This window comes from Caretta caretta, chromosome 2, assembly GCF_965140235.1.
Source record: "Caretta caretta isolate rCarCar2 chromosome 2, rCarCar1.hap1, whole genome shotgun sequence".
NCBI lineage: Eukaryota > Metazoa > Chordata > Testudines > Cheloniidae > Caretta > Caretta caretta.
The window spans coordinates 71,780,915-71,797,739 of NC_134207.1; the positions used below are offsets into that span (position 1 = coordinate 71,780,915).

A 16,825-nucleotide genomic window follows, 5' to 3' on the forward strand; every position below is an offset into this window, starting at 1 on the left:
TTACCTATTGCTCCCTGCAGGCACCAGATTAGGAGGGTGAGTGTGCTTGCTTTTTACTGCAGAACCAGCTTCTTCAACAGCTGTGCTGTCTTGTGATTTCCCTTGCTCTAACCTCTAAATGTGGCCCCTCTTTCAGCAGCATCTCGGCTCCCTCAAATTAGGCCAGCCCTGGGCACAAATGACCTGCTACTCCCAATCTCCTACCTTCCAAATCCCTCTGTATCCAAGCCACCTAAACCTGGGTTATCAGCTTGAACTCCACCAACTTCCTTTACTTGCAGTACCAACTGCTCTATTTATAGCCCTCTGCACCTGGAACAAGGCCTCCAATCCTCACTTCCCCACCCCCACTAGCCAAAAACCCTGACCACTACTGCCCTCACTTCTTTTGTTGGCCTTCTTAATATCTGATTTTTACTGCTCTCTCAATCTGATACCATCAACTGCCTTCCCCCTCCTTGACCCTAGACTCCAGCCGTTCCCATTCCCTGCACCCCCATTTTTTTGCCTGTCTCCAACCTATGGATCCTCCAACCCAACTGACTACAGGCTCTGCCACCTGTACTCCTTTGTCCCGTTGCTTCCTAACCTCAAACACGTTCTGTTCCTTCAGCACCCTTGCACCAAACCAACATCTCCACTCCTTGAGCTCTAACACTTCATGCAACAGCTGCTCCAGTCTTATCTTCAAGCTATCCCAATCCCTTCTCCTTCCATTCACCAGTAGTTGCTGAGAAATAAGCTCCCATCATCTACCACAACTTACTGAGGCCCAAGCCCCAACTCTGCTCCCCATCTGCCCCTGGCTTCTCCAGTCTGCCACTATTCCCCCTTTTTCTGGTCTCCATCAAGATGCTTCTGCACTAGGGTTGCCAGCTGTCCAGTTTTTGACTGGAACGCCCGGTCAAAAAGGGACCTTGGTGACTCCAGTCAGCACTGCTGACTGGGCCATTAAAAGTCCACTTGGAGGCATAGCGGGGCTACAGCAGACTCCCTGGCTCTGTGCAGCTCCTGGAAGCGGCTAGCATGTCTGGCCTGTAGGCGCAGGGGCAATCAGGGAAGCATCATGTGCTGCCCCTGTCCCCACAGCTCCCATTGGCCAGGAACCACAGTCAATGGGAGCTGCGGGGACAGCACCTGCCTGGCCATGCCTCTGCCTAGAGGCCCGGACATGTTGGCCGCTTCCAGGAGCAGCGCAGAGCCAGGGCAGGCAGGGGGCCTGCCTTAGCCCTGCTGACCGGGAGCCACCTGAGATAAGCGCCACCCATCCAGACCCCGCACCCTGAACCCCCTGTCCCAGGTCGGAACCCCCTCCTGCACCCTAACTCCCTCCCAGCCCCTGCACCCCCACTTGCATCCCAGCTCCCTCCCGCACCTAACCTCCCTCCCAGAGCCCATACCTCACACCCCCTCCCACACTCCAAACCCCTTGGCCCCAGCCCAGACCCCCCCTTGTGCACCACAAAACCATCATCCCCATCTGGAGCCCTCACCCCCTCCCACACTCCTGCCCCAGCCCAGTGAAAGTAAGTGAAGGGGGGAGGCCTCAGGGCAACCCTATTCTTGCTCCACAAGTTGGCAAGCCTATTCTGTTCCCCAGCCCTATTCCCCTCTGATATCTCCAGCTTTCCCCACCTCCTTTGAAGCATTCCAGAGGCCTGTTAGTTTCCAGGAGTGCCCATTCCCTCCTCCTCCTCCTTCAGGGCCCTAGCAAGGGGAAAGCCATGGCCTCTGTCCTAGGGTTGGGGAGGCTACAACCCTTCTTTCCTCCCGAAAAGGGCACTCTGTGGCTGTGACCTAAAGAATCTGTATCTCCTCTGTGGGCTTCTCTCCAGGCACAAGAAACACCCTCAGCGTGGGTAGCCCTGGGATAGGGGGGCTTCTCTGAATAGTGGGTAGGAGAGGATTTAAGGGCCAGCCTAGGCACACGGCAGGGCCTAGGACAGGACTCACCTGGGCCTTAGAATCCTTATTGTTCCGCCTCAGGAGTGACTCTGCAGGGATTCAGAGTTAGCAGCCGTGTTAGTCTGTATTCGCAAAAAGAAAAGGAGTACTAGTGGCACCTTAGAGACGAACCAATTTATCGGAGCATAAGCTTTCGTGAGCTACAGCTCACTTCATCAGATGCATCCGATGAAGCGAACTGTAGCTCACGAAAGCTTATACTCAAATAAATTGGTTCGTCTCTAAGGTGCCACAAGCACTCCTTTTCTTTTTGCAGGGATTGCACAGACTAAGTCACTACCTCCCCCTTCTGCCTCTGGTCTCCCGAGTCCCACCCACCTCGCCCCCGGCTCTTCCTGCGCTGCCCTGCCACTCACTCCACCTGCTCCCCCTTGTCCCCGCTCCCCCCCCCGATCGAGCCGGTCCGCACGGTGACAGGGGCAGCAGGGCCCTGCTGCAGCTCTGTAGCGACGCGCGGTGGCCCTCGACTGGTAAGAGCTCGTCACCATCCGCCAGCTGCACTGAGGAGCGCACCGCCCAGCCTGCCTGCCCCTTTGATAGACACGGGACTTGGCGGTGGAGGGGTGGCTGCTTCCTAGCCTCATGCCAAGGTTCTCCACGCCCCTAGGCAACGGGTGACGACACACAATCGTCATCCTCTGATTGGTCCTTTGGGTTGCAGGGCGGAGTCGATCCCCAGATCACGTGAGGCTCCCCTCAGCCAGTTGGGCACGGAGGCTGCCTCCCTCCGCCTGAGGACGGACCACGTGACCCCAGTGTTTACATCCTCTCAGCTGGTAGAACCCCTCCCCCTCCCCCGCAGCCTCTCACGTCAACACAAACAGTGGAGAGCGAGCGCGTGCGGGGGGAGCGCAGGGCTAGTGCTACGGGCCTGCCCCTCCCCCACCGGTCCGCGAGCAGCTTTCCCCCGGCCGGGGACCTGGAGGACGCAGCGGAGGGGTGAGTGCCCGAGGGCGGCGGCGGGGAGGCGCTCGGATGCCCCGGGGAGGGTCCCGGCGTGGATTGGACCCGAGGGGGGCTGGCGCGGCCGCCGCGGGGCTCGGTGGCTGGGGAGGGGGCGCCCGGATGGTCCCTACGCCAACCGCGGTGCAGGCAGAGCGCTACCCCCGGCCCCCGCTCGGAGTCTGACCCCCCCGCCGCTCACCCCGTTCCGCTTTCCCCTGCGGGTCGGGCGGTGGTTGTTGTTTCGTACTTTGGACTCGCCGCCCCCTGCCCTGGCACGTCGGTTCAGGGCTGGACGCGGGCGGGCCGGGGGGGGGCAGTGGCGAGACAGCCCCCGAGCGAAGGGGGCGCTGCGCAGGTCGGCCCGGCGCAGCAGTTTGGCAGGCGTGTACGGGACTCGAGCGGGTGGAGTTTGGTAGGTTTGGGGGTTGAAGGGTTTGGTCTCTTGGCTGCTTCTCCTCGCCCCCCCCCCCCAGCCCGCCAGTCAAAGTGGGGTGGCTTTTGGGGGGTGGTTCTTCTGCACCGTTTGGTTTGCGGGAGGAGAAATCCCCGAGAGTGGGGCTGATTTGCCCTGTCTGGAGCCGTGGAGGGGGCGCTTGCAGGGAGAGGAACTGAAAATAGGATTCAGAGGAACAGCCGTGTTAGTCTGTATTCGCAAATGGGACCCTATATCTCCTGCTTACACGACAGTGGGTAAAGATGTGTGTCTCCTCCCCTCCCCCGCCTTTGCCATAACCCACATTGTGTCTCTGTTTACGGTGTGGTGTCGCTGCTTTGGCTCAGAACAACGTAGGGGGAGAGGGAGGAACTGGCTTCAGAACAGTCACCTTGCTTCTTCCCTGTGTTTTCTTTGTTGTCTTTTCAGGTGGGAGGGTGGCTTGTGATGATTCAGATTCTACCTGTCGCTCCCACTCTGGCCTGTGGGTTTAGTTGTTTTGGGGTTTTTTTTTTGCCTCGGTGGAGCTGTGGGCGGCTCACAGTGAAGTTGGAGATGAGGAAGCTGGTGCTGGCGGGAGGAATCATCCTGGCATTTATTTGATACGGAAGCAGCAGCTTAGGCCTCGTTTCTGTAGTCTCCTCTTCCTACCTGTGTGGCAGAGGATGTGGTCCATAATTCTGATATACTCCAGCCCCAAGGGAGAAAGCAAAGGAGAAAACATGTGTTTAGAGTTTGTGAGAGAGATGGAATCACATCTCTCTGTGTCTGCTGGGTATGTGTGTGTCTCTGCAGTGCCTGCTAGCACCTTACAGTTACTGTCCTCACTAATCTCCACTGAAAAGTTGGAGTGATAGTAGCATGGGTAGGCATATTTATGCTATCTTGAATCTAGATAGTATGGGTAACAATAGTGGCGAAGACATGGCAGCATGAGCTAGTAATTCTAGTTGATTCTAGACCCCTGCCTACCAGGTTAACTCAAGCCTGCTGTTGCTTTAGGGTTACCAACTTTCTAATCCCACAAAACCGAACACCCTAGCCCTGCCCCTTCCCCAAGCCCCGCCCCCCCGCTCACTACTTTCCCCCTCACTCACTTTCTGAGGGATCTAACTGGGGGTGTGGGCTCTGGGGTGGGGCCAGAAATGAGGGTTTCAGAGTGTGGGAGGGGGCTCTGGACGGGTGCAGGGTGTTGGGGTGTGGGAGGGAGTGAGAGCTCCGGCTGGGGGGGTGGAGCTGGGAATGAGGGATTTGGGTGCAGGAGGGGGCTCCAGGCTCAGGGGGTGGAGTAGAGGGCTTTACGGTGTGGGAGGGGGCTCTGGGATGGGACAGGGGGTTGAGGCGCAGGCATACCTCTGATGGCTCCCAGTCAGCAGAGGGCAGGGGCTAAGGCAGGATTCTTGCCTATCCTGACTCCTAGCTGCTTCCCAGAAGCGGCCAGCAGGTCCAGGTCCTAGGCGGAGGCGCGGCAGGTGGTTCTGCACGCTGCTCTTGCCCATAGGCACCACTGTGCAGCTCCCATTGGCCGCGGTTTGCAGCCAGTGGGAGTGCGGAGCTGGTGCTCGGGGCAGCGGCAGCGTGTGGAACTTGTGGCCCTCCTGCCTAGGAGCTGGACCTGCTGGCCGCTTCCAGGATGCAGTGCAGAGCCCGGACAGGTAGGGACTAACCTGCCTTATCTGTGCAGCACCTCTGACTGGACTTTTAATGCCCCGGTTGGCGATGCTGACCACCAGGATCCCTTTTGGACTGGGTGTTTCGGTCGAAAACCAGACACCTGGTCACCCCATGTTGCTTTTGTTGCAAATATATAACAACTCGCCTTGATGAGCAGGCACAATTCCCATTAATGACAATAAATAGACTTTTGGGTCCATTCAATGACACAGATAAACACAATGAACTACACAGTCAGCATTTTTGTATTTTATATACAGTGCACGCAAAAATAAGTTAAAATAACATTAAGGTTGCAAAGTCATGTGCTCAAAAGTTATGCATACTTGTATTTGATGTGTAAATATGAGAATCAAGGTTGCCTGTGCTTTTTAGCTTTTCTCTATTTGAATCAGATGACTTCCTCCATGCAGTCTGGGTGCTAGTTGGTTGGGGATGTCATTAAACATGGGAGAGACGGGCTCACTGCCTTCATGTGCAGTGCCCAGCCTCCCCCTGGCTCTGAGCAGCCAGTGCAAGAAAGTTCAGCTTCATCCTGTAGTCCTGGGCTGGAGTATGATTCATCACTGTGGGGATGGTGCATGTGCAGTCTGGTCAGTACTCGGAGCTGAAAGGTTTGAGCATGCTCACTGAGGATGGACTCTTTGGAGCTATTAGCAGCTAATGTCTAAGTCTCTACTGAGTCACTCACAAGGGTCTTTTTCCCCAACTTGCAGAGCTGATTGTGGCTTTCTGGAGCCAGCCAGTGCCTATTATTAACTTGTTCATATAACAGTAGGGCCTTGAAATCCCCACCAAGAGCAAGGTACCATTGTGCTAGGTGCTGTACATACACATACAATAGAACCTCAAAGATATGAACACCAGAATTATGGACTTACTGGTCAGCTGGACACCCTGTGGAACCGGAAGTAGTCAATCAGGCAGCAGCAGAGACAAAAACAAACAAACAACCACCCCCCTCCTCCAGCAATACTGTACTGTCTCAGGGCTTTAGCCAGGGAAGGAGTGGGGTTGGGCTGCAGCCGCAGGGTATGTGTGTGGTGGTGGGCAGGGTTCCGGGCATGGGGTGGGGGTCAGGGCTTCTGACCCTTGGGAGCACTGGGGCTCAGAACTTTAAACACGGGGGGAGCATTGGGGCTTGTGGAACATTTCAAAGTTACGAACAACCTCCATTCCTGAGGTATCCATAACTCTGAGACTCTAATGTAGTAAGAGACAGTCCCTGCTCTGAGGAGCTGACAGCCTAAATAGGGTGGGAGAACAGAAGTATCATCCTTGTTTTGAGGCATCAAGACTAAAATGCGTTCCTCAAAACCACGCAGGAAATCTTTTGGAAAGTTAGAAATCAAACCTAAATTTCTCGAGTCCTAGTGCAGTGCCTTCACTACGAAGTCCACCTTCCTCTTTCTTGTACTTTGGTAAGAGAAGCAGTGTCTCAAAAGCAATTTATGGCATTCTTTCTGACCAGCCATGGATTCAGCTTTTCTCCAGTTTAAGTGTGTTTTATTCACTGAAATTACACTGGAGAGTGAGAATATCTAGTGTGACCAGACCGTTGGACCTTCTACCCCAGTCAGTACCTGATGGGACATAATCAGGCTCCCTGAGATAGGACAATAAATCTGTGGGTTTGGAAATATTTTCTGATGTATCTGTAATCTTCATCTAATTTTCAAAATGTCCTCCTTTTTTCTTAATCTCTTCATGATGCTTTTTCTCATAAGGAGATATGTCATTCCCCTCCTCCCCTGTAAGCCTATATTAAATATGATTGTAATGTTAGGTGCTCAGATACGACAATGATGAGTGGAGTATGAATGCTTGGAGAGAGACTATTTCTGCAGGGCTCATGTGTTTTTGCTATATCCTAGCCACTGCACTGTGTCAGTGGAACTCGGAATATTTGATGAGGTCAGAGAAACACTGATGCACTCGCTATATTGTACAGAAAAATCAATTTGCACCTTAAGGGGTAGATTCTCTATAGGTTTAAGATATGGTTGATGGCTGTAATTTTCCCAGAACTTGGGTGGTGAGGGGTTTTTCACTCGGGAGCCAATTTGAAATAAAGCGTTAGGAGTATTGGAGAGGCAGAACTGGTACACAGTGCCAAATTCTGTACACTTGAAAATGAGGCACCAGCAGGGTTGCTGGAACAATTTTTATAGTGGGGTTGCTGAGAACTATTGAACCAAACTGTAAATCCTCTATATAATGGAAACCACTTCAAGTCAGGGGGTCCTGCTATACCCCCAGCACTCCTAATTCCACTACCTATGGACACCAGTTTGCCAAAATTGGATGCATATCCACATAGAAGTTGATAAGTTTCTAGCCCTGGTGAAGGTGTTGGATGTTAATCCTTGTTTTATTTTCAACATGGAAACATACTCTAAGGGGTAAAAAGATCTTTTAATTATATAGTGTCTCAGGACTATAGGGTTGTTATAAAAGAAAGATTGATTATTATGTTGCCAAAGTGTAGATCAAACAGGCTTTAAACGTAAGAGGTAAATATTATGTTAGGGTTTTCATGCTTCCCGGAAATAAATTCGGAAGCATTCTCTAGAAAATGACTGCAGTGTGTCATTTATACGTTGTGATTGGGATGTTGTTTGAAAACATGTTGCAAGGAATTATGTTAAACCCTTAAAGATTAACCCAAACTACAGATTATGCAAAATTGTGTATGCAGACTGTAGCCTTTGAAGTTTTCTCAAAGCAGCTTTTAATAAAAACAAGTTTCTACAGTCCTAAAATAATCTAGAGGTGACATCAGGTGTCCCCATGGAAACTCAGGCTGCATTCCTGTGTACGACTGGGTGGAGTTCTAGAATAGGGAGGTGACCTAGTGACAGGATTAAATCTGTTACTCCAGTTGGCCTGCACCAGAAAAGATTGGATTTGGCCTTCAGCTCAGAGAAAGTCTTTAAAGAAGGAAAATTGGAAAGCTCTGTATCTCATTTAACATACTGTATGGCCCAAGAAGGGTAAAGAGCTCACTGGAGAAGACCTGATTTGATGATCTAGGATACTAAAAACACAAACATCTATTTACATGTTTTGGAGGACCAAAATGTCGGATGGGGTGTCTCTTTGTGGGTCTTCTAAATCTAAATGTTTAGGTGGATTATGATTAAGGCTACGTTTATGTCACAGAGGTCATGGAAGTCACAGAATCAGTGACTTCCAGAGACCTCCACGACATTCTCTTCTTCATCCCCAGGGGCTGCGGGACTCTGGAGCTGGCAGCCAGTGGGGCCCTGACTTTTCCAGCAACAGGTGACAGGGCCCCCTGCAAGGTTCCAGTGACAGGTGACAGACTGCTGAGGGGGCCCTCCTCAGGGTTCCAGCGATGGACGACAGCCTCGTTTGGGGGAAGGGGGAGGAGGAAGCCTTAGGTGAGCAGCTGGGGATGTCCCGTTTTCTCTTTGGGAAATATGGTCACTGTGCAGCTCCCAGCTGCCATGGGCAGAGGGGGAACCCCACAGCTCCCAGCCACCATGGTGGTGGGGGAAACCATGGAGCCACAGCAGCAAAAGTCAGAGGCAAGTTATGATGGGTTAGATTCCCCCTTCTGGTATGCCATGTAATGCACTGGGATTTCACTGAGCCCACCTGCTCCACTAGCCTGGTCTCCCTTTCCCTGTTTTGCTGAATCATGCTCTCTGGCAGTACACATACATGTAGGGAGCACCAGCTGTAGACTCGCACAGAGTCTTCAAACAGCTCTCTATGAGACTGTTTAGCTAGGAAATTGCCCATCACTGAAGTGCCACTTCCCTGTGGAAAGTACACCCAAAATAATTGTCTTGCGCTGTATAGAAAGATCTGCACAGTGCAAGCTCATAAAAATTTGCCCTCTCCCTCAGCGTGAAGAGAGAGATGCTTCTTGGCACCCTCCTACCCCCCAAGATTTGGATTGAACAAACTGGGTTATGTGAGAAACAAGAAATAAGTTTATTAACTACAAAAGACAGATTTAAATGATTAGAAGGGATAGCAAACAGAACAAAGCAGATTACTAAGCAAATAAAACAAAGCACGCAAACCAAGCTTGATTCACTAAAGAAACAGGTTACAAAATGTAATTTTTCACCCTAAATGTTGAATTAGGCAGGATGCAGAGTTTCTGTAGCTCAGAGTTCCAGTTATGTCTCTTTACAGACTAGATTCCTCTGTCTCAATCTGGACTCAGCTCTTGCCTTTCCCACCGCTCAATTCCTTTTTCTCTTCAGATACTTTCAGCAGTCTTTCTTTTTGGGTAGGAAGGCAAATGGAGAAGAGTCCTGTTTGCCTTACCCTCCAGCCTTAAATAAGATTTACATAAGGTGGGAATCTTTTGTTTCCTAGTCTTGACCTCTCACTCCTTTTAGTGAAAAGTTACTAGAAGTCCAAGATAGTGTTTAGTACCAGGTGACAGGATCACCTGACCTCGTAGTGTCACAGCTATGTCCCAGGACACCTCTCAGGAAGGAGAGAGATTAGTATCTTTAAAGTCTTGTTTCTTCCTAATGGCCTTTCCAAGCTGATGGCCTATTGTCTGGTGGGTGTCTCCCAAATACACACACAGTTGTAAATGATACATAGTCAATATTCCTAACTTTAGATACAGAACTTATACAGGCATACAAATTGGTTAATCACATTTAGTAAATCATAACCTTTCCAATGATACCTTACATGACCCATCTTGCATAAAATATATCTTAGGCCATATTCATATCATAGCCATATTTCTATGAAAAATATGGGGTGTAACGTCACACAGGTCATGGCTTCCATGAATTTGTGTTTATTGCCTGTGACCTGTCCATGGACTTTTACTAAAAATAACCAAGACAAAATCTTAGCCTTAATTATGAGAGTACGGTTCACATTTTCTTTCTGATTCTATTTTTGTATCCATTTCTGTTCTTGTAAATGCTACATATTATTTTAATCCTGTGTGAGATTGTTGCTTATGATTTAAAGTTACAGAGTCTTATAATTTATCTGCTTTGTCTTTGAGTTCGGAACGGAGAAAAGAGTGTGTGGATGTGAAACAAATTAATACAAGAACCTGTGAAAACCACTTTTAAAGACAGCTAGTACTTGTTGCAGACTTGCTGATGGTGAGCTGTCACTGAATGTAAAACTGTTCAGAAAAAAATGAAATATTTAAATATGCTTAATCAATTAAATCCAGTTAAAAATTAATGTGTTGTATTGGTACCTTTGGGGGCAATTTCCAGATACCTAAGGGAGTTAGTTGCCCAACTCTCATTAAAAGTCTTTCATGCCTCTTAGAAAATCTCAGTCATTAAATCATGCATTATCATATATACTTGGCAAAAATGTAGTACAGAAGCTTTACAAAGTCTGTTGGAAGTAGCAATTACTGTACTAAACTTTTTTCTTTTTGCTCTAAGTCTTTGGCCTGCAACTCAAAAATACAAAGATTTTTCTTCACTGAAGAGTTCCAAATTTCTACTGAAGGGGTGTGCAAAGAAACTAAGAACTGATAGGGCCACTAAAAATGTACTTTTAGAAACCATGATTGTCAGAAAATAGATCACATTTTAACCTATCACTTTAATCCTGAGATGCTGGTAGTAAATCTGACAATGTTGAGATACTCCCAAACACTAATTTTAGTAAATGGCACAGTTGTTCTAAGGATTCAACTGGGTATCAACCAGACATACAGTGAAAATAATTTCTCCCCTCCAGGGTCTGACAGTTCTTTACCTCATCTGCTGGTGTTGAGCACAGCTGTGCACAGAGTAACAAACAATAGTACTAAAGGACCCATTGGGGTCAACAGGACTATTCACATGCTTAAAGCTAAGAACGTGCTTAAGTGCTTTTGTTGGATCACGACTTGTTTACTAGGGATGGGACAAATATGTTGCATGTGGAGACTAAAGGCACTGAACTTGAGGGCACTGAAAAATTAAGGTCTTGTCTACACTGGGAGTTAAGATTAATCAACTAAAGGTAATGTGAAGGTAATGTGCAGAAGTTAATGCCTGCTAAATCCCTTTGTGGACACACTGATTCAGAAGTGAAGTGGCCACTTTACTTCTGAGTGAGAGCATCGACATAGATGTTTAATGTGCATTAACTTCACACTTCTAATTGATTTGACTTAACTTTTCTGAATGTCCCCATGTAGACCAGCCCTAAGTGAGGTAGTGGGATTCAGACTATCTGGTTAAAACCATGCAACTAATTTCATAAAAGACAAAGACAAACTTGTTTTAGTTATGCATTTATAGTTACTCTGACATTGTTTGCTATAACTTATAATGCCATTTTAAAATGAAAAAGTGATAACTTAATTTAAAGCAACAAAAGAAGGAATGTTGGGGAAAAGGTACCTGTAACAGAGTAAGTCCATTTAGCAGTATCAACAACTGCTAAAAATAAAGGTTTAGACAATTTTCATTCTCTTAGCATATGCGCCGTGCGCACAGCCATTTGATAGCGTCGTCATCAGCCAGGCGAAGAGCCAGTAGCTCATCGTGAAAATAAGCCAGCAGGCACTTGTCGAGGATCTGTGACATAGTCTGACATTGATCGCATCTACAGCACAGGTCATTAGAGAAACCCCATTTGAAGAGATTGGCCGCACAATAACCCTGTCCTAAACCGGTTCAGGGATGACCACAGGTGCCTTGGCATGTCAAAACCTGGTAGGCAGCTGGTTGGATTGGTGACGAGAGAGTGCTTAATGACTGTTGTCGTTGACTACTTGTTAGACGAGATTCCACCATCATGTCATGTGGTGGCATAAGTGATCATAAAGGGCGTCTAAAAGGCAGACAGACTGGCGAGTGGTCAAAGAGGTCTGAATACAGAGGGAAGTCACTGTTCTCACAGGTCTTGGCCAGGAGCATGATGTAGGCTCCCTCATAGCAGATATGGGACGGTGCTGTGATACTAAGGGCATGTTTTCACTAGCTGTGTAGTCGCTGCACCAGCTTTGGGAGAGAGCACTCCTGGTGCTGTAAAAAAAAATCACCTCCATGAGGGGCATAGCTACTAGTGCTGGGAGCCGCCCGGTGCTGGTGCACTGTCTACACTGGCACTTTACAGTGCTGAAACTTGCAGCTCTCAGGTGGGTGTTTTTTCACACCCCTGAGCAAGAAAGTTGCAGCGCTGTAAAGTGCCAGTGTAGGCAAGCCCTGAGTATTGGCAGCCATGGCAATAGAGTTGCATGTAAAGTCCCGGTAACAGTGTGCATAGCTTTCTATGAGATGAGTCTCATGTGAGACGAGTGACATCAGACAGGAGCAGAGCACTTTACTGTTGAATAGCAGAGGGCTGATGTTCTAAGTGTCCAGGCACTTGCACTCCATGCTGAGCTGGCCAGTTTTCTGAGCAAGTTGCTTTTACAGTTAATATGTGGCAACGAGTGTTTGTTTTTACAATCAGCGTCTAAAATATATAAAGCATACAGAAACCAAACATTTGGAAATGACAGAAAGATTGTGTAAAAATTCAGCTGCCTCCCTAGTTGAAACATTTTGTCCTGCACGCAGTGTCTTAAGAAGTAGCTGGTTTCATGTCACAAAGATTTTTCTGTATGATGTTGTCTTTTAAAATAATATCCAAATCTTAGAATAAATGAATGCAAAGCATTTTTTATCTATAACAGTTATACTTTGCATAATTTTAAAATACATATTTTCATTAAACTCATGAATAAACAACATGGCTATATAAATCAAACTTTCAGTGAAATAATGCCTTTTTCCTGATAGCTTTTAATGAGTAGCTGTAGTTGTCATCAGCAATGATCAGACACATGAATCTAATGGCAAGTAAAGCCATCTTGAAAAATCTTGCTAGGGTGAATAGCAAAGTTGAATAGAAAGCTGGTAATAAGCAGAGCACTGGAGTACATACTATACGGAAAATCTGGCATTGGCAGGAGGACGGATAAGATGACCTAAATGGTCATTTGTTTATAACGTGTGAATCTATGAATTAATGATAGATCCAGATGTGAATGTAGTCATGAAATTTTAAGGGCAGTATATAATATACAATTTGATAAATGATGTGCCATCGTATGTAATTGTGCAAAAATCTGTAGAAGTATAGTCCTTTAGGGTGAAATAAATGTATCACTTGCCATTAGTTCTTGGGGCATACTACACTACAAAATTAAGTCTAATTAAGTTACAACGACTTACAGCAATCATTCTAGTTAAACAGCTAGTGCATGTCCATACTATGACCCTTGTGTTGGTGGAGCACGTCCACATTAGTAGCTCTTACATAGATACAGAGAGCAGTGCACCATAGGTAGCTATCCCACTGTGCAATTGGCCACCATCTGCTGCAGGGTGTACTGGAAAGGGTTTGCGATACTTGGGGGGCAGGCACAGTGTCCCATCATGCAGCTTTCTCCATTTCATCATTCCATGGGCTTCCTAGTACATTCAGTGGACTGTTGGTTCTGGGCTCAAAACAAGCTCTGAGTGGTAGGATTGCATCATTATGGGATAATGAGCATTGGCTGCAGAACTTTTGGATGTACAAAGCCACCTTCCTGAAACTGTGTACGGAACTCACCACAGCCCTATGACATAGGGACACTGAAATGAGAGCAGCACTAACTGTGGAGAAGCAAGTGGCAATCACTGTGTGGAAGCTGGCAATGCCAGACTGCTACCAATCAAGCCAGGAATCAGTTTGGAGTGAAGAAATCCACCCTGGGGGTTACTGTGATGCAAGTGTGCAGGGCCCTTAATCACCTCCTACTATGAACAACTATAACTCTGGGCAATTTGTGTGAAATAGTGGATGATTTTGCAGCAATGGGATTCCCTGACTGCTGTGGGGCAATAGATGGCGCACACATCCCCATTTTGGCCCCAGACTATCTTGTGATGGAGTACATAAATAGAAAGCGCTACTTTTCTATGGTATTGCAGACTGTCTTGGATCACTGTGGTCGTTTCCCCGACATCGACGTAGGCTTGTCAGGGAAGGTGCATGACGCACACAACTTTAGGAAAATGAGCCTGTACAGAAAGCTGCAAGCAGGGACTTCCTTTCCAGACCAGAGAATTACCGTTGGGGTTGTGGAAATTCCAGTAGTGATCCTGAGAGACTCAGTCTACCCCTTGCTCCTGTGGCCCATGAAGCCTTACACCAGCCATGTTGACAGCAGCAAGGAGCACTTCAACAACAGGCTCAGCTGTTGAATGCCCTTTTGGCCACTTAAAGGGGCACTGGTGTTGTCTCCTCAGGAGGTTAGACCTCAGTGAGGTTATAGCTGCCAGCTGTGCCCCTCATAATATATGTGAATCAAAAGGGGAGAAGTTTTCCCAGGGATAGAGTGTGGAGGTGGAGTGGCTGTCTGCTGCTTTTGAGTGGCCAGATACTAGGACTGTAAGAGGGGCCCAACGGGAGCTATTTGGATCAGGGAGGCTCTGAAGGAGCATTTTAACAATGGGCCACATTCATTTGTGTTGCCGTAATGTGTTTAGCAAGGTTTTTTTTTTTCAGCATGGGCATGGTAGGAACCTTGTAATGATTACTGTGTGTGCTGCTGTAACACTGCAAATGCATTTGTTGGTACTGTCTCTAAATGTTAACAGTAGTCACCATATGTTGGAGAATAATAAAGATTCATTCACTTTCCATAAGGTCAGGTTTATTTCACACCCATGCAATCACGATTATGTATTTGTAGCCTGAACTTCATACATACGGAGAAAAGTATCTTTAAAGGGGAAGGAACAGGAAATTCACAAGCACATTTGCCAATGAGGATGTTGGAGCTGGGTGTATGTCCAGCTGCCATTCTGCAAATTGTTCCACATGTTGGAGTGCCTGGGTACTTCTGAGATCCCTGAGGAAATGAGGAATGTGTGGGGGATGTGTTCAGCCTGGGACTGCAACATGTCTGTTTGCTACCTCAGCAGCACTATCATCTTTTCGTGCCCTGTCTGCTATCCTGATTTTCTCTTCACAGTTTCTCACTGATTGCCTCCCCCCATGCTCTCTGCTCACAATCTGAAGCATTCGATGACTGCAGAACCCCCTTGAACATGTCTGTCTTACCCCTCTAGTTTCTTTTCCTTATCTAAGTGATGTGCTCCCCCAGTGTGCGGGAGAATGTCAAGGGCATATCTGCAGTGGCTAAAGAAACCATAGACAGAGGTGTTGTCAGTGCATTTACACCCTTGATCTAAACAAGTAACATCTTTCTCACTTTCCCCTGGCACTCACACAGTGTGATGGTAGCCCCAGCCATGGTGAGGATGACCTGGGGGGAAAGGGCAAGCTGGGGGGATGGCCATGGGGTATTAGTGCCAGCACATAGGGCTACTGTACTGGACATTGTCACCGTTTCTCACAGGTGGGGGTGAATGCAGTTGGTATCTCATTTCTGAGGTTAACCGAGGCTGTGAGGATCCAGCTCTTGCATGCGTGTGGCCGCAGACCAGGAGTGTGTACTGCTATGGTGCCTGCTGAAGTAATTGTTGAATGGCGTGGCAAAGTTTCCTACCGTGTGGAAAGAAAGCAGCCTTCCCAAGAAACCTTTGGCAGAGGATTGCTGATTACCTCCCGGAAAGTTTCCTAGAGATCTCTATGGAGGATTCATGGGACATTCCGGTGTGCATAAACTAACTTTTCCACAGGGCCCCTCTACCCAGCTGTTCAGGGCAATGAAAAGCAGATAGAAACTATTCCAGCATTGGTTACTTCATTACCTCTTTTAGCCCGATTTTAAAAAGCAGTACATGACCAGATGGGTCCCTGCAATATTGAAGCAGAATGAGTACTTACCAGAGGTTCCCTCCCCTGCATCAGGCTTGGCAGAGCTGGGCTGTGAGACTTGCTTGCTAGGCTGCTCAGCAGTCGAAAAGAGGGTTCTGGCTCGCCATGCCACCAGATCTCTCTGCCACCTGTTGCCTGTCTCCCATCCTCTTCTGCCTCCACCTCTTTGTCCAGTATGTCGTTCTATGGGTTCGCTCCAGTGGCCAGTGACTCCAGCCCTCCCAAAGTATCCACGGGGTTCTTGGCAGTGGAGGTGGGGTCACCCGCCAAGGATGGCGTGCAGCTCCTTGTAGAAGTGGCAAGTCTTTGGCTCCACACCAGAGGAGCTATTTGCCTCCCTTGCCTTATGGTGCGCCTGCCTCAGCTCCTGGATTTTTATGCGGCACTTCCCTGAGCAATCTGGCTGTAGCTATCAAAGTTCCTGTGGCTGGAACAAAGCTGTGACTGCACAACCTCCTCTCCGCACAAACCCAGGAGATCCTCCACCACCTGTGTACTCCAGGCAGGAACATATATGCTTCGCGGAGGTGGCATGGTCAACTGGGCAGTTGCTTTCCATGCCAAGCAAACAGGAAGAGCAATTTCAAAAATTCCTGGGGCTTTAAAGGGAGAGGGTCGTTCACCTGTGTAAGTGGCTGCAGGGCAGCAGACTTCAAAATGGTGACCGGAGCAGTCATTGTGGGACACCTCTTGAAGGCCACTTCGGATGACGTAAGCAGTGCAGTGTCAACTGCATCACAAAAAGGTCTGCCTCCTGTCCAGGTGGTTTTATTAAGTTGGTGTAGCAGGCGAGTTAAAGCAATGGGAGGGGCATTGCAGTGTGTACATCTCCGTAGTTAGGTCACTGTAAGCTGCATTACATCGACTTAACTTTGTAGTGTTGACATGCCCTTATTTTCTCATGAGTGAAGGGGGAACCTCATCTGTTAAGCAATCTCTCTCTGGAGTTTAATTACATGTTTATATTTTTCGGGAAATTTAATACATGTAGAGAGGTAGCTTTTAAAAAGGATCAGTCCTCAT

The 16,825-nt window shown here is 48.2% G+C and overlaps 1 protein-coding gene across 4 annotated transcripts in view; it reads left to right on the forward strand.

Moving 5' to 3' along the window:
- Window positions 1-2,732: 2,732 nt before the first annotated feature.
- The window catches only part of PCMTD1 (protein-L-isoaspartate (D-aspartate) O-methyltransferase domain containing 1), an 88,613-nt gene continuing 74,520 nt past the window's right edge, over window positions 2,733-16,825 (forward strand). The window contains exons 1-2 of one of the 4 annotated variants that reach the window (XM_048840635.2): window positions 2,816-2,904; window positions 8,247-8,421. The gene's annotated coding sequence lies outside the window, so the exon portion shown is untranslated. Of the gene's footprint in view, window positions 2,905-3,240; window positions 3,323-8,246; window positions 8,422-16,825 lie in introns of those variants that run through there. The other 3 variants (XM_048840642.2, XM_048840636.2, XM_048840637.2) reach the window with 3 other exon arrangements.